At 36.8% G+C, this 27,436-nt stretch overlaps 1 protein-coding gene across 1 annotated transcript in view; it reads left to right on the top strand.

Moving 5' to 3' along the window:
* Nucleotides 1-27,436, top strand: part of LOC307124268 (shisa family member 6) — a gene marked incomplete at both ends in the record, with an annotated part of 155,717 nt that overhangs the window by 62,728 nt on the left and 65,553 nt on the right.

The raw sequence follows: 27,436 nt of genomic DNA on the forward strand, positions 1-27,436 counted from the left end.
GTGTGGTAAGCAGCTATGGCCGCCACGTACACCTTTAGTGTGGAGGGGGCTAATCCAGCAGAGAATCTCTCCTGCAGGAACTCCAGCACCACGCTCGCAGGGCAGTTAACTGGATCCCGCAGGCGATCTCGACACCATAAGGTGAAGAGTCTCCACTTCAGGTAGTAAAGTTTCCTCGTAGAAGGAGCTCTGGAGTGTAGAATGGTCTCAACAACCTCAGTTGAGAGACCGGAACTTATGAGCTGGGTCCCCTCAGAGGCCAAGCCCACAGTTTCCACAACTCCGGGCGGGGGTGAACAAAAACTCCGCCCGCCTGAGAGAGAAGGTCCCTCCGGAACGGAATCTCCAGGGGAGAGCCGTCGAGGAGAGACACCAGATCCGAGAACCATACCCGGCCCGGCCAGAACGGGGCTACTAGAAGGAGACGGGCCCCGTCCCGGCGCACTCTCTCTAGAACTCCCGGAAGCAGAGCGATCGGGGGGAAAGCGTACAGGGGCAGCCTCGGCCACTCCTGTACCATCGCATCCAGTCCGAGAGGAGCTGGAGGCGACAGGGAGAACCACAGATGACAATGAGAGTTCTCGTGAGTGGCGAACAGGTCCACTTGGGCCCTGCCAAACTTCTCCCAAAGGAGCTCCACCACATCGGTGTGGAGTCTCCACTCCCCGGGCCTTGGCCCCTGCCTCGACAGGATGTCTGCTTCCACGTTCAACCGCCCAGGAATGTACATAGCCCTGACTGACAGCAATTTTCCCTGAGCCCAGAGGAGGATAAGGCGCGCCAGCTTGTATAAGCGACGAGACCTCAAACCCCCCTGATGGTTGATGTAGGAGACCACCGATGTGCTGTCTGTGCGTACAAGCACATGATGGCCCCTGAGATGCGGCAGGAAGTGCTTCAGAGCCTGAAACACCGCCAACATTTCCAGGCAATTTATATGCCATGAACGCTGGTGCTCCTGCCACAGACCCTGGGCCGAGCGACCACTCATGGTCGCCCCCCAGCCCGTCAGGGAGGCATCCGTGGTCAGAGAAGTACGCTGACACGGTGCCCCCAGCGACGGGCCCTGGGTCAGGAACCTGGGGTCCTTCCACATAACCAAGGTGCGGAGACACCGCCGCGTTGCCTTGATTACGCGAAAGGGGTTCCCCCTCGGGGAAAAACCCCTGGTCTTGAGCCACCACTGTAGCGGCCTGATGAACAGCAGGCCCGAAGGAATAACATTGGACGCGGCTGCCATCAGACCCAACAGTCTCTGAAACTGCTTTACAGTGAGCGGCTGGTCTAGCTTCACCCCTTTCACGGCTGAGAGGATTGACCCCACGCGAGGCTCCGACAGACGAGCCTGCATAGCGACCGAATCCCAACTCACCCCGAGATAAGTGATCTTCTGCACAGGAGAGAGAACACTCTTCTTGGAGTTGAGCCTCAGCCCCAACCTCCTCATATGCGCGAGAACAACATCTCGATGCTGAACCGCGAGACGCGCTGACTGTGCTAGTATCAGCCAGTCGTCGATGTAATTGAGGATGCGGATCCCCTGCAAACGCAAGGGGACCAGAGCAGCGTCCACACACTTCGTGAACGTGCGGGGTGAAAGGGCTAAACCGAAAGGAAGCACCCGATATTGGTACGCTTCTCCCCTGAAAGCGAACCTCAGGAACTTCCTGTGCTGCGGAAGGATGGAGACATGGAAATACGCATCTTTGAGATCTATCGTGACAAACCAGTCCTCGGACCTGATCTGAGACACGATCTGTTTGAGTGTCAGCATCCTGAACTTGAGCTTTGCCACGGCTCGGTTCAGGACGCGAAGATCCAAGATGGGGCGCAGCCCACCATCCTTCTTTGGCACTATGAAGTACCGGCTGTAAAAGCCTGACTCCCTGTCCGGGGGGGGAACCCTCTCTATAGCCCCCTTTTGCAGCAGAGTCTGTACTTCTTGAGTCATCACCAGAGCCTGCACCGGGTCCACCACAGTGGAGAGGACCCCGTTGAAGCTGGGGGGACGGCATCTGAACTGAATCGCGTACCCCAACTTTACACATCGCAGGACCCAACGAGATATGTGAGGCAGATTTTCCCACTCTGACACAAAATCTACTAAGGGAACCAGCCTCTCGAGGCTGGTCTCTGATGTACTCTGCACCGCGAGTGCAGCGCCCTGAAGCGGCGAACCGGCAGGGAACGACTGACTCGACGGCATAATTTCCCTCCGAAGAGGGTGCGGGCCATGCTCGAATGACCCGCGGGGCCCCTCCGCGCCCCGGCACTCGGGCGGGGTTGGCGGACTGACCCCGTGAGGGTACCGCGGACGCACGGGTACCGTGTACAGCGGTAAGCACCGTGCGTCCGCGGAGGGGACCACCCTCACTGTCCTGGGCCCAGAGGCGTCAGGACTTCTTTGACGCAGCCTTCCTCGCCACAATGACTGTCCTCAGATCAGCCCTGGGGTTAGAAGGCTGCGCCTGTGAGCGCCGCGCACCCGACGACCCTTTCTGCGGGGGTGTACGAGTGGCGACACTCACTCTTTGCTGCGCCCTGTGTGAGGAGCTCGTACTCGGCATCTGCTGCTCCCGCCCAGCAGCAGACGAGACCTGGGGCTTACGGGGAAGGAACTGCTTGAGCGCCGCTGCCTGCTTTTTCGCCTCCAGGAACCTGTCGGTAACCGTGGTGACAGCGTCACCGAACAGGCCCTCCGGAGACAGCGGCGCATCGAGCAAAAAACTCTTGTCCCTTTCCTTAATGTCCGTAAGATTAAGCCACAAATGTCTCTCCGTGGCCACTAGGGCTGCCATAGAACGGCCGACGCATCGGGCCGTCTCCTTGGTGGCACGGAGAGCGAGATCGGCAGTCGATCGAAGTTCATTAATAGTATCGACTCCGATCTCGTGGCTTTCCCCCAGGTCCCTTAGCAGATCAGCCTGATATGCCTGCACAATAGACATAGTGTGCAGACACGCGGCGGCTTGACCTGCTGCCGAATATGCTTTGCCCACAAACGATGATGTTACTTTCAGAGGTTTTGTGGGCAAAGTCGGAGCCTTTACGGTTGACGCAGACTCGGGTGACAGATGGCTCGCAAGCGTCTGTTCAACCCGAGGCAGCTGACCGTAACCGTGTCTCTTACACCCCGTGATATTACTATAAACAGACGTTTGCGGGGTGAAAATGCGTGCAGACACGGGCCGCTTCCAGGACCTCGACACCTCGGTGTGGAGGTCCGGGAAAAACGGCAGACTCCTTCGAGGAGGCTGAACAGAGTGCGCGGGGAGAAAGCGCTCGTCGAGTCTGCTTTTTACGGCAGCTCGCTCATGATGTTCGTGTGGCCAGTCAATGTGTAGTCTGGCCACCGCTCTGCTCAGCACCTCCATAAGCTCCTCACTTGCAGGGGAATGAAGTGACGAGTCTCCACCCCCTGCATCGATGCTACAGACATCAACCTCCTCGGAGGAAGATAGCTGCAGTATCGCGGCCGCTCCCCGGGCGGGAGAAGCCGCAGAGCGGGCTCCCGATCCCAGAGAGGCAGCGCTGGATCTGGCGGGTGAAGGAAGAGATAGGGCGGGGCCCGTCTCCATCCCCTCCGTCAGATCCTTTTGCGAACCCCACGACATGAGTCGCCGCTGAGCCTCAGCAGCAGCGGGACCCGTGCCGTGGGGAGCGCTAACCGGGACGCCCTCCTCGAAGAGCGCCCGGCGGGATCGCAGCACACGAAGAGGCAGAGCCTCACAATGCTCGCAGCCGGCACCCTCGAGTGCCGACTGCGCGTGCTGCTCTCCCAAACAAACAACGCACATCAAGTGTGTATCCCCGCTCGTGATGTAACGTGAGCAGGGAGGAACACACTGTCTGTAACGCTGTTCGCTCGTCATACTTTTTTCTCTTGTATCAATGTGGTGAATAGTGCAAACGTAACAAAACAGTCTGAACTCAGACACAACACAAAGACACTTGGACAGAATAACACAGAGCGCTTGTTGAAGGCAACAGAAGCTAACGGCGTGTGTTTGCCGGTGTGCTTTATAGCTTCCGGGTCTATGACGTCACCCGCCTATGACGTTCCGTCTCTCTATTGGACTGATGACATACGTGCTTCACGACGCAATCACGCAGGGGCGTTCCCAAAGCGGTGACGCAGCTCGAGTTCCCTTGAAGGGGAACTCTGTATTTTCATATTTTTGCCAATTTTCCATTAATTTCCTATGGGGGTCATTTTTGACCCGAAGGTCCTGAGTGTGACTATTTTTTTTTTTACGACCACTTAGACTTTTCAAATCCTGTCCCCAAATTTTTGGGGTGTTCATATACCGAGTACCAATAAAGTCACAAAGTTTCGGACCATTCCGATGAAGCTACGATTTTTAATTTTTTTTATAATAAAACATTTCTGACCGAAGAGCCCCAGAGGGTTAAATGGACATCTGAGAGGTGACATCCCTGCAAGAGGAGATCTGGGGCCGGTTGCATAAACCGTTAAGACTAGTCTTACAAGTTAGACACACATTTTTTTTCTTTAAAACTGTTCATAATTTTTTTTAATCAGTTACACAAAAACATAGACTGGCCTAATTTGATACGAAAAGTAAGACTGAATGCCACTTGCCTAACTGCTAGTGGCTCATACTAGATCTTAACATAATGGTTTAGTTTGTGCAACTGGCCTCAGGTCGAGGACAATGTGCCTCTGTGACATCCTCACCAGATGCTCTATGATGAAACACTGAAGCAGGAAGTGATTCCAAGACTCATTCCGGGCGGAATGTTTCTCTATGACATCACAGTGGCAATGGAGTATGACATTCTTCTGTTCCTTTTGAGTGTGTGTTATGGTATCACAGGGTTTTGTGTTGTTGTTGTTTTTTGAAAAGTTTTTGCATACAGACAAATAAGGTCTGGTTGTGTATACAGGATGTTTGAATGTCATACAGGTCAGTGGTTTAATTATTAATTCCGAGTGCAGGCATTCATTTAGGGCTGCTTATTTGGTGTGCTTTATAGAAGAGGAGAGCATCATTCAAGAGCTGCATTACTTCACCATGCTCCATAAGCTCATTAATAAAGCCATGAATTATTCATGAAGCCAGCTTTCTGATCAAGAGCCCTAAACTGAACTTTTTAAAAGAGAAAGTTGGCAATCTAAAAGGCGTTTTGAATGCCTGCCTTTTGAGTTTCTCTCATAAATAATACCTCATGATAAAGCTGGTAAAATTAGTATTTTATTAAATGTTATTTTATAATGGAAAGAAGCAAACACGTGTTAGTAAGTTGAACAAACTACAAATTTGTTTCTCTGCGTTTGCGACATGAATGATTTCTCAAATCATGTTTGTTGTTAAGAACTTGACTTCCTCCCAACAAGATTTTTTTTTTCATTTTTCGTTTATTGTTTTTAGACATTTTTGACAATAACAAATGTGCAGACTATTTCATTTCATTTTATTTATTTATTTATTTATTTATTTATTTATTTATTTATTTATTTATTTATTTATTTATTTATTTATTTATTTATTTATTTATTTATTTATTTATTTATTTATTTATTTATTTATTTATTTATTTATTTATTTATTTGTTTGTTTGTTTGTTTGTTTGTTTGTTTGTTTATTTATTTATTTATATTCTTTTTATGTAATATATTATTTAATTTAATTATTTCATTTATTTGTTTGTTTATTTGTTTATTTGTTTAAATTTAATTTAATTTAATTAATTTAAGTAATTAAATGTATTATTTAATTTAATTTCATTATTTCATGTATTCATTTATTTATTCATTATTATTATTTCATTTATTTCATTTATTTCATTTATTTCATTTATTTCATTTATTTCATTTATTTCATTTAATTCATTTAATGTCATTTCATTTATTTATTTATCAATTTATTTATCAATTTATTTATCAATTTATTTATCAATTTATTTATCAATTTATTAATTTATTAATTAATTAATTAATTTATTTATTTATTTATTTATTTATTTATTTATTTATTTATTTATTTATTTATTTATTTATTTATTTATTTATTTATTTATTTATTTATTTATTTATTTATTTATCTATCATTCTATTTTTATTCTATTTTTAATTTAATTTAAGTTCATTTATTTATTCATTATTTTTATTATTTCATGTATTTCATTTAATGTAATTTCATTTATTTATTTATCTATTAATTAATGTGTTTATTTTTAATTCTATTTTTATTCTATTTTTAATTTAATTTAATTTAAGTTTATTTTATTTTATTTATCTTGTTTTATTTTATTTATTTTATTTTTTCATTTCATTCATTTATTATTCAATTTTATTTATTTATTTATTTATTTATTTATTTATTTATTTATTTATTTATTTATTTATTTATTTATTTATTTATTTATTTATTTATTTATTTATTTATTTATTTATTTATTGTTTCATTTATTGTTTCATTTATTATTTCATTTATTATTTCATTTATTTGTATTCTTTTTTATTTAATATATTATTTCATTTAATTATTTAATTATTTAATTTATTTAATTTTTTCATCATTTAATTTTATTTATTTCATGTTATTTTATTAACACAATCTGACGATAAGAAATGTGCCTCCACACAGTCTGAATGGTCAGGAATAACAAGCTCCTGCAAAAACATTACCTGATATAACAGCTCTTATAGGATGGCGGGAGGATTTAAGTGGATTGGCGGGAGGATTTAAGTGGATTATTTGTTTGTTTGTTTGTTTGTTTGTTTGTTTTTAGTTTTGTTCATTATTTGAATATATTATTTATTTAGTTAGTTTTGTTTATTATTTGAACATATTTATTTGTTTGTTTGTTTGTTTGTTTTTGTTTATTGTTTGAGCATATTTATTTTTTTACTTATTGGTTTTGTTTATTATTTGAGTATATGTTATTTATTTATTTTTTTATTTATTTTGATTTGGTTTTGTTTATTATTTGATCATATTTTAATAATTATGTATTTATTTATTCATTCATTCGTTTATTTATTTATTTCGTTTTCACTTTTTTGTTTGTTTGTTTGTTTGGTTTATTATTTGAGCATATTTATTTATATATTTATTTTAATGTAGTTTATTTTTGTTTATAATTTATTTATTTGTTTATTTATTTATTTATTTAGTTTTGATCATTATTTAAACATATATTACTTATTTATTTAGTTAGTTTTGTTTATTATTTGAGCATATTTATTTATTTATTTGTTTTTTATTTTGTTTGGTTTATTATTTGAGCATATTTATTTATATATTTATTTTAATGTAGTTTATTTTTGGTTATTATTTGAGCATATTTTATTCTTTATTTTATTTGATATTATTATTATTATACATCTTTTTAAAGTTACATTTATTAGCTGAGAATCTTATTTTTTAGTTTAGTTGTTTAGTTTAGTTTAGTTTATTATTTAATTTTTTTTTTATTTTTTTTTTATTTTGTATTATTATTTTTTATTTGTGTTTTGTTTTGTTTTGTTTTATTATTTTTTTATTATTATAAAAAAAATTTAATTTAAAAAAAAAATGTTTTATATTACACCCATGGAGCTTTACCATCGCACAAAAAGTTCTTGATAGATTCTTCACTCTAAGAAGGAAGTGTTTCTCTTGACTGAAAGGCTCTTGGGGAAGCAGAGCTGGTTGGTTTATGTGGTGGCTGTGGAGCTGTTATTGGTGAGAGTGATTTGTTGAGCTGTTTTGCATGTACGTGGTGAGGAGGTGTTAATCTGCACAGATCTGGCCCCGGGCAGGAGCAGACCCAGTGGGAAGCTGATTTCCGCCCACAGCCTGAGCTCCAGCGCTTGCCTCCCGCTGTGAAATGAATTGAGCTGGTGGTCTGAGGGGCAGGCGTCAGGGTCCAGTCCAACAGCCCTGATACTGTGGCCATGTGCTGCTCATCAGAACCAGGTCACTCTGGCCGTGAAACGTGCCTGTCCTCGCAGTTTGAAAACTCCTCAAGACATGTACAGATTGCTTGGAAGAGTGTTTAGAAACATATCTAACCCTCTGCTATACTCAGCCTCTATCTCAGGGTTCAGCCATAAAACATGAGGGACGTTTGTGTCATTGGCAGCAATAGCAATTTTATCCATTATTTTTACATTAATGTTATTATTATTATTATTTTATTTATTTATTTAAGTTTGTTTTACATTTTCTTTCATTTATTTATTATTTATTATTTTATATTATCTTTTTGTTTAGAATAGTTTTTATGTTTTATTTCTTTGTTTGTTTTACATTTTCTTTAATTTATTTATTATTTTTTATTTTATTTTATCTTTTTGTTTAGAATAGTTTTTATGTTTTATTTCTTTGTTGGTTTTACATTTTCTTTAATTTATTTATTATTTTATTTTATCTTTTTGTTTAGAATAGTTTGTTTTATTTCTTTGTTTGTTTTATATTTTCTTTAATTAATTAATTATTTTTTTATTTTATCTTTTTGTTTAGAATAGTTTTTGTTTTTATTTTTGTAAAAAAAAATTCTTAGTTTGTTTTATATTTTCTTTAATTTGTTTATTTTTTATTTTATTTTATCTTTTTGTTTAGAATAAGTTTTTTGTTTGTTTGTTTTATATTTTCTTTAATTAATTATTTATTTATTTTATTTTATCTTTTTGTTTAGAATAGTTTTTTATGTTTTATTTTTTCTTTAATTATTTTATTTTTTATTTTATCTTTTTGTTTAGAATAGTTTGTTTTATTTCTTTGTTTGTTTTATATTTTCTTTAATTAATTAATTAATTTTTTATTTTATCTTTTTGTTTAGAATAGTTTTTGTTTTTATTTTTGTAAAAAAAATTCTTAGTTTGTTTTATATTTACTTTAATTTGTTTATTTTTTTTTTTTATTTTTTTTTTTGTTTAGAATAGTTTTTGTTTAGTTTAGTTTAGTTTAGTTTAGTTTTTATTTTATTTTTATTTATTTTTTATTGTTTTATTATTATTTTACTGTCTTTTCTGAAAGATTTTTTTTTTTTTTTTTTTTTTAATTTGTCCTGAATTAGACCTCATTTGCAGCAAGATTGAATATGGTTTGTGTTGAACACAATGTATTTTTTTTCACACGTTTTGTACATGAATAGACACTCTGAAGCAGAACCGGTTGTGCACTGAAGGACACAGAGCATCTTGTGCCAGTTTCGACCAAGGCCTCTCGTCCTCAGAAACATAATTTCCTTTCGTCTGTTTCATCATTTACCGTCATGCTCTCGCGCTTATGTTACAGATCAACCACAGAACGCAATCTACCTTTTTCCTTTGAAACTGAGAAAGAGCTGCAAATAACCGAGCTCATTCACCTGCTAAAGAAATGAGATCGAATGGATGGAAAGAGACAAAGCTACAAGCTATTAAACAATAGCAAACTATACAGTGGAGCTATTTAAGGGAACACTATCCTCATAAATATCAGAGCTGTATTTGTTGATAATTTGCCATTGTTTTAAAATATGTCAAGTGATTTAACGCGTGTAAGTTAGTAACTCCCCAACACTGATTCCCACACGCTTATTAATAACTCAGATGCAAACACAAAAAAAGAAAAAGAGTGGAAAGGTTAGGAAAGAGGATAGTCATGCGGAGAGGAGGATGTGCTTCAGCGCTCGGAGAACTTGAGCACAAATCGAAACCCCACAGACACAATCTGTGCCGACCCAAATACTGAACAAACACTGAGCTTTCAGCACAAGATTACAGAAACTGGGTTGGGGAGATTTTTAAAAGTTTTTGTCTCTTCTGTGTCACGTGTTCAGAAATCATCCTAATGTGATGATTAATTTGATCAATTTAAGGCATCCTTGCTGAATAAAAGTGTTGATTTCTTACTGACTGGTAGGGGTAAAAAAGGCATATTAATATCTTAATTGTAGAAAGTCAAGTCAAGTCAACTTCATTTATATAGCGTTTTTTTTACAATGCAGGTTGTTTCAAAGCAGCTTCACAGCGTTAAACAGGAAAATAATGCAACAGAATTTTATTCGGCTGTATAGCCGCTCCGGAGAAAGCGGGTATGTCATCAGTTCATTTCAGTTATCATACAGTGACAATGTGGGCGTTAGATTATTAATTAGATCAGTAATTTAGTTTAATAATTAGATTTATTTGGATATTTAGGTGAAAAAATGTGTGTCCCCAACTGAGCACGCCAAGCCAAAGGCAACAGTGGCAAGGAAACCAAAACCCCATCAGGTGACCTAATGGGGAAAAATAAACCTTGGGAGAAACAATTATTAAAGTGCAATATTTGAAAGATCGGAGTCATCACGCCGGAGACGGGTTTATTGAGGATGACATATCGATTTAACAATTATTAAATTGTAATATTCGAACAATCTGAGTCATCACGCCGGAGACGGGTTTATTGAGGATGCCGTGTCGATGAGGCAGTTTTAGAGACAGCAGTGAGATTACACTGGAAGTATCTTCTAAAACACTCCATGCATTTCTGAAGACATCTTGACGCATTGTATCTGTATATGAACTCAGACATCTCATTTTTCCACGGCCAAAATATTTGAGCTGCTATCCACGTTAAAATTATATCTCTATACTATTGCTGTATAAGTAAACACTCTCTTTCTCCTTTTTATTCCTGTGTCTGAGATAAATTTAATGCTTAAATTGAAAAAAAAAGAGAAGTCTCCTGAGCTACAGAAGAGAACTATGACGTTGCCCTTTGAGACGTCAAATCTGAGAGGGTTTTTGTATAATGAAATGCAAGGGCTGTAGAATCTGCAGTGTACAGTAAACCCGAATAAGTTGGCAAAACTCAAAATTTTCGAGGTAATCTGTTACATCAACATTTATAAGTTAAGTATTTTGAGTACTTAAGGTAAGCAGATTTTTACTCTCGACTTTTTTGAGTAAGATAATTCGTAGATTTAACTTTAAATTAAGGGCGTTTTCACACCTGAAAGTCTGCACCAAGGTTCGAACCGAAGTTCATGTTTTGATACATTTTATACATTCGGTTAGTTTTGGTTTGGTTTCACATTGCAATTATGCGAGCACACTAAAGAACTTTACATGACACACTTGCGTCCACTCGTCATCATCTATGTGGGCGGCTTCTGGACATTGATTGGTTTGTAAACGGACGTGCGTCTGACGTCAGCGTCTTTGACAAGAATGAATGAACGGACGCATATCGTTGCCACTATTGAACAGTGCGCATTGCTTGACTATTTTCTTTTCGTTACGTTTAAAAGTGGATATTTCAAGCTTTATATACACATATTTCTCATTTTTGTGAGACAAGTAGCTGCTGAGTCTCGGTTTATTTGAGACATGTAAAGCATATGATCGCTCCCGTGATTATTGTCTGCTATAGACTATAAGAAGCTATAGGCTTCTTATTTATTAAATCCTGGCAATTATCTGATTAAACGTTGATTAAAATTAGATACAATTTATACAAAACGAAATTCACATTAAAGAAAGGCTTTCTAAGCAAAATTATGCGAAATTTCTTTCAAAATCATTTCTGACCTTCTGTCTTCTGACATATTGAGCATCTTTTCATAATCAATGTAGCCTAGATGAAATTAAAAAATAACATTATAATATTTAAACATAACCAGGAACTTCCTGTAAATGCTCTGAAAGTACGAACCATACAGAAAATGCTTTCCCACTAGAAACCAACCGAACCTTGGTACGGGGGAGGTTTCACACCTGCAATTTTGATTCGGACCAAACTGAGAAGTCCGAAAATCCGGACCAAACAAGGTAGGTGTGAAAGCGGCATTACTAATCCAGATAAATCCGGAGTTTACGCCAAAAAGATCGCTCCGCATTCACACTATCGTTTTCAATCGTTTTCCAAAAGTTGCTCATCCCCACTGAAACGTCTGAAAACGCTTACATCCCCGTGAGGAAGACGCTTCGACTTGCGTCATTTCCGCTAGACATTTATTTACTTTCCGGCTCTTTTGAAACGTCGCGGCAATGTCTGTTTTAAAAGCATAATAAATTGCTGTTAAATTAATAAAGTTTCATGATTTTTCGATTAATTAGACATGCTTTTTGATTAATACAATTTAATATAACCATCCAGAAAAAATTAAAACAGAAACAAAATTAATCTGTAATTTTTTTTAATGGAATTTGGGAAAAAATAAAACTGATTTCTTTGGGCCCGACAAATTAAAATATCATGCATCTGAAGTTATAATTAAATACGGAGCAACAGTGCGTATTATATATTTAGCGTTTTAAATGGCGCTCACTCAATGACCCAAGTAGATGCGCAGTTACTTTCCACACAAGCACACACATTTTTGGTTGAAATATTAATAATTTCTTTCAGTTTAATTTAAATTCGTGGGGGGGGGGATATATTTTAAAGTTTAGAATTAGACAGCCTTGTGTTTGAAAACCGAGCGTTTTTCAGAGAGCCTCAAAACCAAGGCAGAAAATAGCCTATTACTTATTCATTACACTCTAAAAAATGCTGGGATAAAAACAACCCAAATTGGGTTGAAAATGGACTAACCCAGCAATTGGGCTGTTTTAACCCAGCGATTGGGTTGTTTTAAGCAAGCATTTAACCCAACCGCTGGGTGACCCATTCACTGGGTTAAAACAACCCAATTGCTGGGTTAGTCCATTTTCAACCCAACTTGGGTTGTTTTTAACCCAGCATTTTTTAGAGTGTATGATGTTTCTGAATGTAAAAACCACACAAACGTTGACCTCAGAAAACAGTATAAAAAAAATAAAAAAAAGCCAGTTCATGACAACTTTATAGGCGATTGCAATACTCCGCATATTGATAGAGACTGCAAAAGCATTGACATCTCATATTTTTCCCTTCACCATGTCCCTTTAGGGGCTCCGTAGAATCTGGGCATATCCTTACTGGAGCATTTCCCCGGTTCAAAGACATATTTTCATGTTCAAAAGTGCCACATACACACAGTAGATGCTCTTACTTCTTGTGTTTCACAGAGAAAGTTACATTTGTGTGTGGAACAAAATGAGCGTGATTGAATGACAAACAAAATGATGATTAAATGACGACTGTCCTTTTGAAAACAACAGCGTTGTGTTTTGGGCTCAGTATGTGCAAAAGCGCTCTGATGCATGCAGATGATTCAGCGTGTTGTCATGCTCACTGTGGAGAGTTAAGAGCGCAGCACCTTGTGAAATGACCAGGTCCCGCTTGAAGTCATATCCACAATGAGCAGACGCATGATGAAAGCGCAGGCCGTGTAGAAAACACAAGTAAATTACGTCTGTAAAAGGGCCTGCGGGGTTTGAATTGGCACCGTGGCGTTCCTGAAGGCAGATTACAGGCCAAAGCAAAGCCTAATGCTGGGAATGCAGGAGGAAAAACATGCGCCTCATTAGCAGAGCCGTCTTTATTAGTCCGTTTGAAGTATATCTCTGTTCATGGTGCCAGTGGTGACGTCTGTAATGTAAGTAATAAACATCACTATAGCAACTCGCATTGTGTGTATTCGTTGAAAAGAATGGCTGCTTTCATGAGCACTGTTGCACAATGCCCTCTTTCTGAGACAGGCCTGTCATTAGGAGAAGATGATGATGATGATTCACATTGATTCATGCAACAGTGTCAGATGAAGACTGACAGGAGCAAAGCCAATGCAAAACTACATGTTTTGAGAAAGTAGAAAGTCCACATGGTTATTGTTGTAGCAAAAATGTATATATACATACATACACTCTGCTCAAAATGCTGAAAATGCTGGGTTAAAAATAACCCAAGTTGGGTTGAAAAGGGACTAACCCAGCAATTGGTTTGTTTTAACCCAGCGATTCAGTTGTTTTAAGCAAACATTTAACCCAACTGCTGGGTTAAAACAACCCAATTGCTGGTTTAGTCCATTTTCAACCCAACTTGGGTTATTTTTAACCCAGCATTTTTTAGAATGTGTGTATATATATATATTTAGGGGTGAGTACATTAAAATATTTATGTATTTTTTATTATTTATAAACAAATGTATTTTTAATAAGTACAAATATTTTAATACGTCTTTAATAATTTCTTAATAAATAAATATATGAATAAATAAATACATTTATTTTAAATACATTTAGGGACAAGTAAATAAAAATGTTTATGATTCTTTTATATATTATTTTTAAGCAAATACATAAAGAAAATGCAAATAATTTTAGGGGTTAGAAGAGAAAATATTGATGCATCTTTTATTATTTATAAATAAACAAATAATTGTATATAATTTTATAGGTGAGTAAATAAAATGATTGTATGTATCTTTTATTATATATATATATATATATATATATATATATATATATATATATATATATATATATATATATATATATATATATATATATATATATATATATATATATATATATATATATATATATATATATATATATATATATATATATATGTAAATGCATGTTTTAATACATTTAAGAGGAAAGTAAATTAAATATGTTATGTGTCTTTTATTATTTAATAAAAATAACATTATTTTATTATAAGTCTTTTAGTATTTTAATAAGTAAAAATAAATAAATAAATGTATTTATATTAAATTTAGGGATGAGTAAATACAAATATTTTATCCATATTTTATCATTTATTTATAACCAAATACATTTTAAATAATTTTATGGGTAAGAGAATACAACTATGTATGCATATTTTATTATTTATTTATAAATAACTAAATAAATATGTTTATTTTAAATAAATTTAGGGACGAGTAAATCAAAATATTCTTTGCATCTTTTATCATTTATTTATAAACAAATACATTTAAAAAAAAGGTATGGGTAAGTGAATAAAAATATTTGTGCATATTTTATTATTTATTTATAAATTAATAAATAAATAAATTCATGTTCAAATTCTACTTTAGGGGAAATAAATAAAAATATGTTTATCTTTTTATTTTTTATAAATAACTAAATAAATATGTTTATTTTAAATAAATTTAGGGACGAGTAAATAAAAAAATGCATCAAATAAACTCTGATGGCCTTCTCATCTTTCGCCCAATAACATTTCATACTTATTTATTTATTAGTTTATTTCAGTAAAATAAGTGCATGATTCAGGTATCTGAAGTGCACTACTTCTTCCTGTAATTTTCAGTGTGAACACACTAATACTATTAATACAAAAGGGCTTAAAATAGTGCATGAGTGCATGAACTGAGAGCAAATTACAGCATTGTGAGAAAATGAAGCGTTCCTCCATTACGGTCCATTAAATATAATGAAATATTCGTATAAATCGAAGACTAATTCAAACATTGTTTATCAATAATTGGATGTGGGATGCCTCCTGCTGGAATAATCAACACTGTTTGTTCATTATAAGTTGGTTTGTTTGGGGTTATTATGCAGATTTCTGTTGAAATGTTTTCCACGGAAGAGGCTGAGCGTAGAATCATTGTTAGCATGTGTTGCTTCCACAGCCGAATCGTTGTGAGATGCGTCATTGTGCCGCCATCAGCTAAATGTGTTGTGTGAGTTATTAGCACATTAGCAAAGCTCTTCAACGACATCCTGACAGCCCTTTCTGTTACGACTTCATCCGTTCTCTTGTCATTCTGTAGTTTCTGTTTCTGCTCCGCGCCGTTATTAATCGGTATATAGCGCCACATCTCATTCAGCTGATTTTACTATAGATTGAAGCTCATTCAGTCTTATGTCAGTCTTCCTTCTATCATGTGAGAGAGAGACTGTCCTGATGTTGTGGGCAAACCAACCCGTCTGGGAGGTCTTAAAATATTCTCCTAACTGGGCCAGTTTGAGAAGGTTTGGGTGGCTATTGGTTCTGTAGGACTGAGATTTCATGAGCACACACACATTCATTTAGCTGTCTAAACAAGGACATAATATACACTGCTATTGTTTCTATTTAAAGCTAATTATAATGACTGGAGACGGAATGACCGTATTTATGAAATCAGTGTGTGTGAAGGATTTCTTACAGTTCTTTTTTTTTTTTATTAATTAGTGCCTTTGTACTATCTAGTAGACATATTTAACCATCCGTAAAACAAGACTTTAGAAGGAAAACATTGTGTTTGATATTAAGACTTGTGTTCAAACAATAACCTTGAATTTAAAACTCAGTGAAAAAAAAAAATAATCCTGATGCATTAGAAACATTGTTCTATCTAGTATAAATATTCAAACAAATAAAAATGTTAAAGCAAGATACATTTACTTTAGAAGGAAAATACAGTGCATCTGGAAAGTATTTACAGCGCTTCACTTTTCCCACATTTTGTTGTTACAGTCTTATTCCAAAATCGATTAAAGGATTAGTTCACTTTTAAATACACTTTTGCTGATAATATAGATATATCGATAGTAGATGCTCATTCGACTGATTCGTGCAAGCGCTAATGAGGTATCTACGTATACATCTATGACCACGCTCGTATTTTGACCTCACTTAGCGGAAGTTATGGCGAAGCTCAGAGATGATCACGTTCGTCTGATAAGAGGTAAAATAATAGCATAAATACTGCTGGGTTTCTCGCAGAAACTGATGGTTTGTCTAGATAAGACCCTTATTCATCGTCTGGTGTCGTATAAAGCCCTTTGAAGCTGCACTGAAACTGTCATTTGGACCTTGAACCGTTTGGAGCCCATTGAAGTCCATTATATGGAGAAAAACCCTGGAATTTTTCATCAAAAACCTTAATTTCTTTTTGACTGCGGAAGGAAAGTCATGGACATCTTGGATGACATGGGGGTGAGTAAATTATCTGCAAAAGTTTATTTAAAAGTGAACTAATCCTTTATTTTCCTCAAAATTATACAAACAATACCCAATAATGACAACATGAAAGAAATTTGTTTGAAATCTTTGTAAATGTTTTAAAAATAAAAAACGAAAAAAAATCTCATGTACATAAGTATTCACAGCCTTTGCCGTGACACTCAAAATTGAGCTCAGGTGCTCCTGTTTCCACTGATCAGATTTTTCTACAACTTGTTTGGAGTCCACCTGTGGTTAATTCAGCTGATTTGGAAAGGCACACACCTGTCTATATAAGGTCCCGCAGTTACCAGTGCATGTCAGAGCACAAACCAAGCCATGAAGTCCAAGGAATTGTCTGTAGACCTCAGAGACAGGATTGTACTGATCTGAAAACTTTCTGCAGCACTGAAGGTCCCGATGAGCACAGTGGTCTCCATCATCCGTACATGGAAGAAGTTTGGAACCACCAGGACTCTTCCTTGAGCCGCCGGCCAAACTGAGCGATCGGAGGGGAAGGGCCTTAGTCAGAGAGGAGACCAAGAACCCGATGGTCACTCTGACAGAGCTCCAGCGTTTCTCTGTGGAGAGAGGAGAACCTTCCAGAAGAACAACCATCTCTGCAGCTCTCCACCAATCAGGCCTGTGGAAGAGTGGCCAGACGGAAGACCCTCCTCAGTAAAAGGCTCATGACAGCCCGTCTGGAGTTTGCCAAAAGGCACCTGAAGGACTCTCAGACCACGAGAAACAAATATTGAACTCTTTAGCCTGAATGGCAAGCGTCATGTCTGGAGGAAACCAGGCTCCGCTCTTCACCTGGCCAATCCCATCCCTACAGTGAAGCGGTGGTGGCAGCATCATGATGTGGGGCTGTTTTTCAGCGGCAGGAACTGGGAGGCTAGTCAGGATCGAGGGAAAGATGAATGCAGCAATGTACAGTCATCCCTAATGAAAACCTGCTCCAGAGCGCTCTGGACCTCAGACTGGGGCGAAGGTTCATCTTCCAACAGGACAACGACCCGAAGCACACAGCCAAGATAACAAAGGAGTAGCTATGGGACAACTCTGTGACTGTCCTTGAGTGGCCCAGCCAGAGCCCAGACTTGAACCGATTGAACATCTCTGGAGAGATCTGAAAATGGCTGTGCACCGACGCTCCCCATCCAACCAGATGGAGCTTGAGAGGTCCTGCACAGAAGAATGGGAGAAACTGCCCAAAAATAGGTGTGCCAAGCTATTAGCATCAAACTCAAAAAGACTTGAGGCTGTAGTTGGTGCCAAAGGTGCTTCAGCAAAGTATTGAGCAAAGGCTGTGAATACTTGTGTACATGTGAGTTTTACATTTTTCATTTTTAATAAATTGGCAAAGATTTCAAACAAACTTCTTTCTCGTTGTCATTATGGGGTGTCAAAATAATGAATTCAACCCATTTTGGAATAAGGCTGCAAACATAACAAAATGTGGGAAAAGTGAAGCGCTGTAAATACTTTCTGAATACTTTCGGGAGCCTTCCAGGAGGATTGAAGGCAGTGAATGTGTGTGAGGATTGAGACACACGCATTTCCCCTGGTCTCCATGGGCCATGTGTGTGTGTGACACATCCCAAAGGTGTGATGTTTGGCCAAAGATGAGAACAACAGCTTGAGATTGGGTATAACACCCTGCGCCCCTGCTTTAAAGACAGAGCAGCACACGCGTAAAGAGGCTTTTTCTTCTATAAGCAAGAACTCTGTTGCAAACCCTAGTGTGCTCCACAGGCTGGTCCCTACATAGGCAATTGAGTTTATTTTTTGCATATAACACCATGACTATCTAATACATATGGAAATATTCTCTATTCTGTGATTATAATAATATAATGGATCTTTATTGATTATAATGGAATGGGACCATTGAAATTCCACACAATGCAATGTTATTAACCAATCACATTATTCATTTTATATCAGAATTGATCATCAAAAAAAAGTATATGAAAATTAATATTCACATAACAATTATATAAGTAACATATAATTTATATAAATAATAATTACAATATCTGAGGAAATAACTGCAATTGTTTTTGTTTCAATCATGCAGACCTGGTTTTAAAAGTTCTGTAAGCATGTTAAAAATGTTGTGTTATTCATCAAATTTAAAAATCATATACTGATTATACAAATAATAATTACAATATCTCAGGAAATAACTGACAATTATTAATTTTACTACAATCAAGCAGACCTGTTTTCTGTATGTAAGTAAAAATGTTATGTTAGTAATCAAAATTAATAAACACATAATCATATAAATAGTATATACTTTATATAAACAGTTATTTATATAGATATAAATTACAATATGTCAATAAATAACTGAAAATTAAGATTTTTGACAATTGTGCTGACCTGTTTTCTCTATGTAAGTGAAAATGTTATGAATCAAAATTAATAATCATATCATAATTATATAAATAATATATAATTTATATAAATAATAATTACAATATCTCAGGAAATAAGTGATGAATAATGTATGTAAGTAAAAATGTTATGTTATTAATCAAAATTAATAATCACATAATTATATATAAATAGTATATAATTTCTATAAACAATTATTTATATAAATAATAATTACAATATTTCAATAAATAAATGAAAATTATGAGTTCTGTAAAAATCTAATATCATTCATCAAAATTAATAATCATATTATTATTATATAAATTATATATGATTTATATAAATAATAATTACAATCATGAAGACATATTTTTAAAGTTCTGTAAGTAAAAATGTTATATTATTAATGAACATTTATAACTACGTAATAATTATATACATTAACATTTATATAAACATGAATTACAATATCTCAGGAAACGACTGAACATTATGACTGGTTTTTAAAGTAAAAATCAAATGTTATTAATCGAAAAATAAATAACCAGAACATAAATAATATATAAACAACCATTACAATAACTCAGGAAATAACTGAAAATTATTAATTTTACTACAGTCATGCAGACCTGTTTTCTGTATGTGAGTAAAAATTTAATATTATTAATGAACATTTATAACTACGTAATAATTATATAAATGCACATTTATATAAACATTAATTACAATACCTCAGGAAACGACTGAACATTATGACTGGTTTTTAAAGTAAAAATCAAATGTTATTAATCAAAATAAATAACGAGAGCATAAATAATATACAAACAATAATTGCAATAGCTCAGGAAATAACCAAAACATTGATTTTCATTTGGTCTTCATAAGCAGCTCACTGTGTTTTTAAACAGAGATTTATACAGATTCTCCATTGACAGAAACAAACTCTTTCAGCATCCACAAGCGTGCGAGTGTGCGTGCGAGTGTGTGTGTGTGCGTGTGTGTGTGTGTGTGTGTGTGTGTGTGTGTTTAAGAAAGCAGAACTGCGTGGTCATGCTGTACGACTCAAACCACATTTGTCACCATTACCGAATCTCTCACGACTGCAACAAGACTGAATGCCGCTCTCCGGGTCGAAGAGAGACATTTATTCAAATCAAAAGCTCTATTATGAAATCCTCCCCGGCAGGCAGGAGGTAAAAGCCTTCATTTACCATGATGCACTGCTTGCCCGACATGTACTTCCACCGGCGGGGCCCGCGGGGGCCGACAGAAGCTTCCAGCAAATTAAACTCATATTCATAATGCCGAGCAACGGCACGTAGACTTCACCTTCACCTCGGATGCTTGCTTTAAACGAGATTAGATTTCATTGCGTATGTCTCTCAGGGCCCGGAGCGCTGGGAAATAAGAAAGCTGAGACATTTGCTGGTGGGGTGAAGTGATGAAGTACGACAGCAGGACTTCATACAGCGAGCGCTGGCGGATCCTTCAGGGCGGGATAAACATGTTCAGGGTAGGGACGCGGGACTGATATCAGTTAGTCACAGGCTGAAGTGGAGAAAGCAGGTGGTGAAGGAGTGTAATCATAAACTGGCCGTAGGGAAACGCCTCCCATCGCTTGCGAAAATTACTGAGGAGATTCACAAAACTCACACTGAACATTATAATCAGCAATTATGATAACAACTTATGAGCAATTCGTGTGCTGTAAATCTTTCCATTTCTCCCAAACTGTGAGAGCTGTTACACCCGATAGGAGGTGCAAACTCTTGAGTAATCTCAGGTACAGGACGTCCTGTTTCCTTCCCTCTCTAATACGGTATCTCGTCTGTGCAGATATGGTTCCCGTCAGACCAGTATCTTTTCTGGCCCGCTGTGTAATAAAGCACTGTTTTCTAAGACGAGTTTCAATGAAGCTCTTAGCAGGTGATATTGAGATGACTTGAACACCCTCAGGAGTGAAACCTGTTCACAACACACTGATAGTAAAGTCTCGTCTTTCTGTGATTCGAATGCGAATATTATAAGTTTTACAAACGAGATGCGCATTTCTTTCTCTCTTTTCTTTCCCCCGATATATACAGTGGTATATATAAGAATATAAGCCAGAGTTTCCTCCTAATCTCTAACCGTTTATCATCCTAATCGGTAACACTTTATTTTGAGAGTCCACTTTAGACATTCTACTAACTATAAGTAACTTTGCAACTACATGTCAACTAACTGTCATTAGAGTATTTGTAGACTGTCTGATTAATATTTACTAAAACTTTATTTTGTTGGTCCCCCAACAGACATTCTACTGACTATAAGTAACTTGGCAACTACAATTCAACTTATTCTACTAACCCGAACCCTAACACCTAACCATAACCTACCAGTCTACTGACAGTCAACTAATACTCTAATGACAGTTAGTTGAGATTTAGTTGCAAAGTTACTTATACTTAGTAGAATGTTTAAAGTGGACTATCGAAATCAAGTGTAACCTCATAATCTCCTCCATATCGCTTTGAAATAATAGCATTTAATTGGGTCCGATATGTTTTGTTGTATGTGCCGACTCACGCATATGATCCGCTCTGCGCTCTCGTGTCTCTAGTCAACGGCTCTGGGGCCGGATTCACAAAACATACTTAAGAATAAAATTATTCATAACTGCCAATTTCTTCTTATTTTCTAACTTAAGAAAAAATATAAGAATATTTTTCCCAAAAACCGAAAAATCTTTTTTCTTGTGATTGTTCTTAAAATCTAATTTAAGAAGTATTCATATTCACGAAAAGAATGTTCTTAAAAATAATCGTAAATAACTTCTTAAAGTTAGGATAACCTCCAACCTTAAATACCCACATGTAAGATGTTTAACAAATTTATTGGGTTGTTTCAAATATTAAGCATTACAACATAACAGTAGCTGGCTAAATATAATATTTATAACTAATAGTTCCATATGGACGAGTATAAAACCAGCAAGCGTCAATAGCGGACGAGAAACTCCACGTAATTTAAAAATACTACTGTTAATGTGTCAAAAATAGTTTTAAGAATTTTTCAGGCGAGAATGTACTTGTTTAAAGATTAAATCTGAGGTTTATTTATAAAGAGAGCGCCTATTTGACAATTTTATCTGGCGTTTTTGGAGTTGTGAGATCCAGGCGATCAGCGGGTGTTCAACGCTCGTTAACCCCGGCGAGAGCAGCCTTTCCTCGGCTAGTCCTTCTGCCGTCTGCCGCTGGCTCTGATGTCTCTGAGATATGATTTGTCTTGTGTCGATCTAACGGCCGATCTTTGGTACCCGAGCAGCGTTCTTGATAAACGGCTAGGCTCTTATAAAATAACGATTTTACCGACACGGCACATTAAAAACACGACATCCCGTCAAGCCAGTCACAACGAAAATAGTCTGCACACTTATTATGATCGTAATCTGCAGGAAGCGCAAAAAGACGAGCTTTGAGGTGTTTTTCATTCAGCGAGTGTTCAGTAATACCTTCCAATAAAATAACACCAAATGACACCTTTTATTTTAAGTAAAAAAAAAATCTTAAGAATTTTTCAAGAATTGCACTTAGGAACATTCTTACGAACTTCTTAGAATTTATCTTAGCTTCTTTCTTAAGAAGATTTTCGTGAATCCGGCCCCTGGTCTAGACTATGTGTGTGCGCTGCGGTGGTGCGCGTGAAAGTTACGTGAAACCAGACTTCATTCGCCTCAACTGAAAGCTTATTTAAACTGTCTGAATCGTTTCCTATTGCATGTGTAGTGCGCTATGTATTCAACTATGTAGAAAATAGTGTGCTCCAGCATCTATTTATAGTGTAGGGGGCGGGCGCTTCAGATTCTAGAGAGCATTTGATTGGACAGAAGATTTGATGAGAAGGTGAAGTCTGCGATGTTGTGATCCATTTTAACGGAAGTGAGAGACTGTAAGTTTTGTCTCCTAAATGCAAATTTTGTCATTGTTTCGGAGCACACCAACTTATTCATAACCTTAAGGCTAACATAGTCATACTAAAAGCTAAAAAACGTCAATTTCAGGGGGCCTTTAAGAAGTATTTAATTCTCTAATGGTGCGTTCACACCAGACGCGAATGATGCGATTCGCGTGAGTGATTTACATGTTAAGTCAATGCAAAGACGCGAATAGACATTCTGCGGCGCGAATGACGTGATTCGCGCGAATGAGGCGGCGTGAATTGAGCGAATTGAGCGTTTGACGCATGATTCGTTCGAATGCCGTGAATCGCCGAGTTGAAAAATCTGAACTTTGGCGGAAATTCGCGCCGCGTTAACCAATCAGGATCTTGCTCTAGTAGTGACAACAATGAGGAGAAAATCTGTATATTAATATCTGGTTCAGACAATATGATTATCACTGTGATAACATTAAATGACATGAAACACAACCCAGTCTCTTTTTGTTAAATGCAAGTTTATGTTTGATCAATACTACAAAAGTATAAGTAAAAGGTATAATACGCTAAACATGAAATAAAGCAAACAATTCAGTCAAACATTCAAAGTCAGTGCTAGTCGGCTACAACAGTAACGTAAAGTTATAGCCTAAAAATAAAAAAGTAATGAAACTTCACTTTGCCCTCAGTCTAAACGATTTGCCAGGGAATAAATATATACTCGCAGTTTATGTCAACAATGTTCTCTTGTGTGTTTCTGTTTTTATTTCTCGTATAGAAAGACATCTCAGAAAATTGCATTATTTCAAGGGCAAAAATCTGCTTTGTGACAATATTTTCTCCTTAGATTTAATTTACCTCTGACAGAAAGCTAATAGAAATGAAATATTGTGTTAATGTTAACAGAACAGACGGAAAGACACATTAAATTAATGTCGGAGGGGTGGGATAACCCAAATCCAGAAATACTTCATCCTGGCGGGATGTGGTAATGGCCCAACCGAGAGTCGTTTCATCAGAACTTCTCTGAGCGCTTGGGAGCTCCGAAATAAGTTTGACATTAATCTCACAAGGTCCAATATCTCCCTGATCTTTTATCACAGCCCATGCTTTATATTGTGTCATCCGTCAAACGGGAACAGATGTAAACCTGCATCACCCTTCTCAATGAAACCCCAACTGAAAGAGACACTAAATACAAGAAAACGGTTGATAGTGTCTTTAAAGAGCAGAACAGGTAAATCTCTGTTAGCAGATTAACAGTGCTGTAAAATATCCCGTAAACATACAGGTGGGTCCCTCAACGCTAAACTCCCTGTTCAAGGCAAATAAATGAGGGCAGGTGTTAAATAAGCAGCTCTAGCAGTACATTTCATCTCATCTCCATCGTTTTCCTCCACCGTACCCTGTAAACTATCGAATTTCATTTCAAAACTATCGTTTTTTGTCCGTCATTAGATCTTTATATCAGTGGTGGATAAAGTACTTGAAAGCCACACTTGAGTAAAAGTATAAATATCTTGCCAGAAAATGACTTTGGTAAAAGTTAAAGTCACTGTTTAGAATATTGATGTGATATTATAAACATTATGTGATATTTATTGTACGTGAGTATGAAAAGTTTTTTTTTTTTTCATAAGGTTAAACGTACTTGAAAGTAAAAGTACAAGTAAATGCAAAACATAAAAGGAGCATTTTGTCTATACAGTTTAAGTGCGAGATTGTGTTCAGTTTTAGCTCGGTTTCTTCCATTTTGTTTTCTTTGAATAAAAAAAATGGCAAACTGTTATTGTAAGTTTTAAATATAAAAAATATCAATATATGAATTATACCTCGATCATTATTCATAGTACCATAACGAATGTAAGAGACAACTCTAAAATGTCTTAGTAAATGTTGATGAACAATACTTTTCCCAACCTTAGTTAATGTTAAAAATTAACTCTTATTGTAAAATGTTACCATTTCACTTAAATCCAAACGGTCATGCTTAAAGATGGCCATCTTCACACAAAGTCAGTATATGTATATTATATGTATATTTCACACTTTATTTGCTTCTATTTCAGAACACCTGATGATTATCTAATCAAAATATGTTACAGTGACGATAAAAAAACTGAACTCGATTGAGTTTCTGATTTGTTTCTGTCGGCTGCATGAGATAATGAGTTTGATTTCTAATGTAAATACACTCTAAAAAATGCTGGGTTAAAAATAACCTAAGTTGGGTTGAAAATGGGCTAACCCAGCAATTGGGTTGTTTTAACCCAGCAATTGACCTCGGACAAACAAACGGAGTTGCTATATCTTACAATGTACAGCTGTCAGTGTGAAAACCTTATCCCGAGATGTTTTTGGACACAGATTGTAGCGTATATCCCGTCCGAATGATGGCCAAACTTAACTGGTGGTTTATCAAGTTTATTGAATCGTTTTTCACTCCAAAAAATCATCGTAAGAGCTGAACAAACAAAGCATAAGAAGTGCGCATTAACGTCTCATTCACAAACTAACTCTCTCCGTTGCATTAACATACACAGCAAATTACACAAAAGCACTCACACAACTAACAGTAAACAAACATACACAGACCGTATGCCTTTTCGGGGGTGCAGTGGTAAACTTTGTATCTGCAAAACAACTCCAATAAACTGCGTGCGAGCTCTTCCTTTTGTTACCCGGAGACTATAATACCCATCAAAATATGAGTCCTCCTTAGTAGGACAGATAATGTAGACCTTAAACATATCTAAAATGACATTAATTTACATATAACCAGTTTAATATGGAGAGGCACTGAAATGTAGACCTTCGTGTTTTTGACCTACAGTGTTAACGTTACATGAAGTGAGAACAGTTAGTTATTTCGGTTTGTATGTTAGCAGGGACTTTAATCATAACTTAACGAGAGTATGACAAACAGAAAATCCTCTCAGGATCCCTGGAGTCAGTGTTACAGTACCTCAGGCACTACGTTTTAGCATTTTTGTAGCATAAACACCATCAAACCGATGAGAGCTTCGGATTTTCCAATGTTTCTCTATGGCGCTGAAACCTAAAGATGTCCGAGTTCCGGTCCCAGCGCAACTGATACTCAACTGCTATTGGCTCATCTGCGTTCGAGGGGAGGGGCTTACCGATAGGTCAATTGGGTTATTTTAACCCAGCGGTTGGGTTAAATGTTTGCTTAAAACAACCCAATTGCTGGGTTAAAAATAACCCAATTGCTGGGTTAGTCAATTTTCAACCCAACTTGGGTTATTTTTAACCCAGCATTTTTTAGAGTGTAGTATTGCAACACTGTACTTATTAAAGGAAGCAGTTATTTATTTACCATTGCATTGCAAACAGGAAGAGACGCTCCAAAATGTGTGCGACACGTCATTCTCGATAGACGGGAGTGGAGTTATGAGGTTTAGTCACAGGCTCTTTTTAATAATAGTAATGACAATAATGACCAAAGTTTTAAAAAGTCAGCAAACGGGAAAACAGTGTGAGTGCTGGGAACTCACAAACGCTTAACATTGCAGCAATATTCAATATTCAATTTGAAGGCTTTGTTCAAACAACTGTGCTTGACTAGTTGGGCAATATTTGGGGTAATAATGTTTGTCTAACATGGGTTTTTATGCAGTTTCAAGTAATCCACATTTCCTACACTTTAAAAATTCTGATTTCATTATATTTTGCTTCTTGTTTGCATGGGCTTTTATTTACTCCCGAAAGTTGAGATAACTGTTGTTTTTTATTTGGTAATGAAACAAAATTGGACAAATCAATTGGATAAACACAGGAAAATAAGATTAAATTAGATTTACAGTGCAGTTTTTATGACTCAATAGGTCCAGTAAACTGTAAAATATGTAGTTGCTTTTATAGTGGGTATTTCTGTAGAAATACCCAAGGGTCGATCTCAAGTCAGAGAGCCAACGTTATTGATCGGTAATATTGTAGAGATTCCACTTTTGCAAATATCAAGGTCACGTTCTCAACTGCTCTGAGTCTTGGCAAGTACCTTAAAAACCTTCAGGAGTAAAACCTGCTCACACCACGCTGCTAAAATCCTGCCTTTCAGCCAAAAGAACAGATTTGTTTAAGAGATTTTAGAGAAAGATTATTGTATGTATAATATATTCACTTTCATATCTTCAAAATGCAAAATTGGAAAAGTAGCCTTGTTTTAAAGTACAAAGAGATTCAGGCTGTGCCGATATGTTCTATGAATGCAATACAGTTTCTCTGCAATGCTGCACTTTTCCTTGTGTTGTGCTGTAATAGTACACATTAATATGATGAGAGGCACAATTCTCTTATTTGTGATCTACCATGTTTATTGCTTGCCTTTCTAATGGCAACATCGTACCATTGCTGAAAGTAGA

Source organism: Gobio gobio (genome assembly GCF_949357685.1).
Source record: "Gobio gobio genome assembly, chromosome: 1".
Lineage (NCBI taxonomy): Eukaryota > Metazoa > Chordata > Actinopteri > Cypriniformes > Gobionidae > Gobio > Gobio gobio.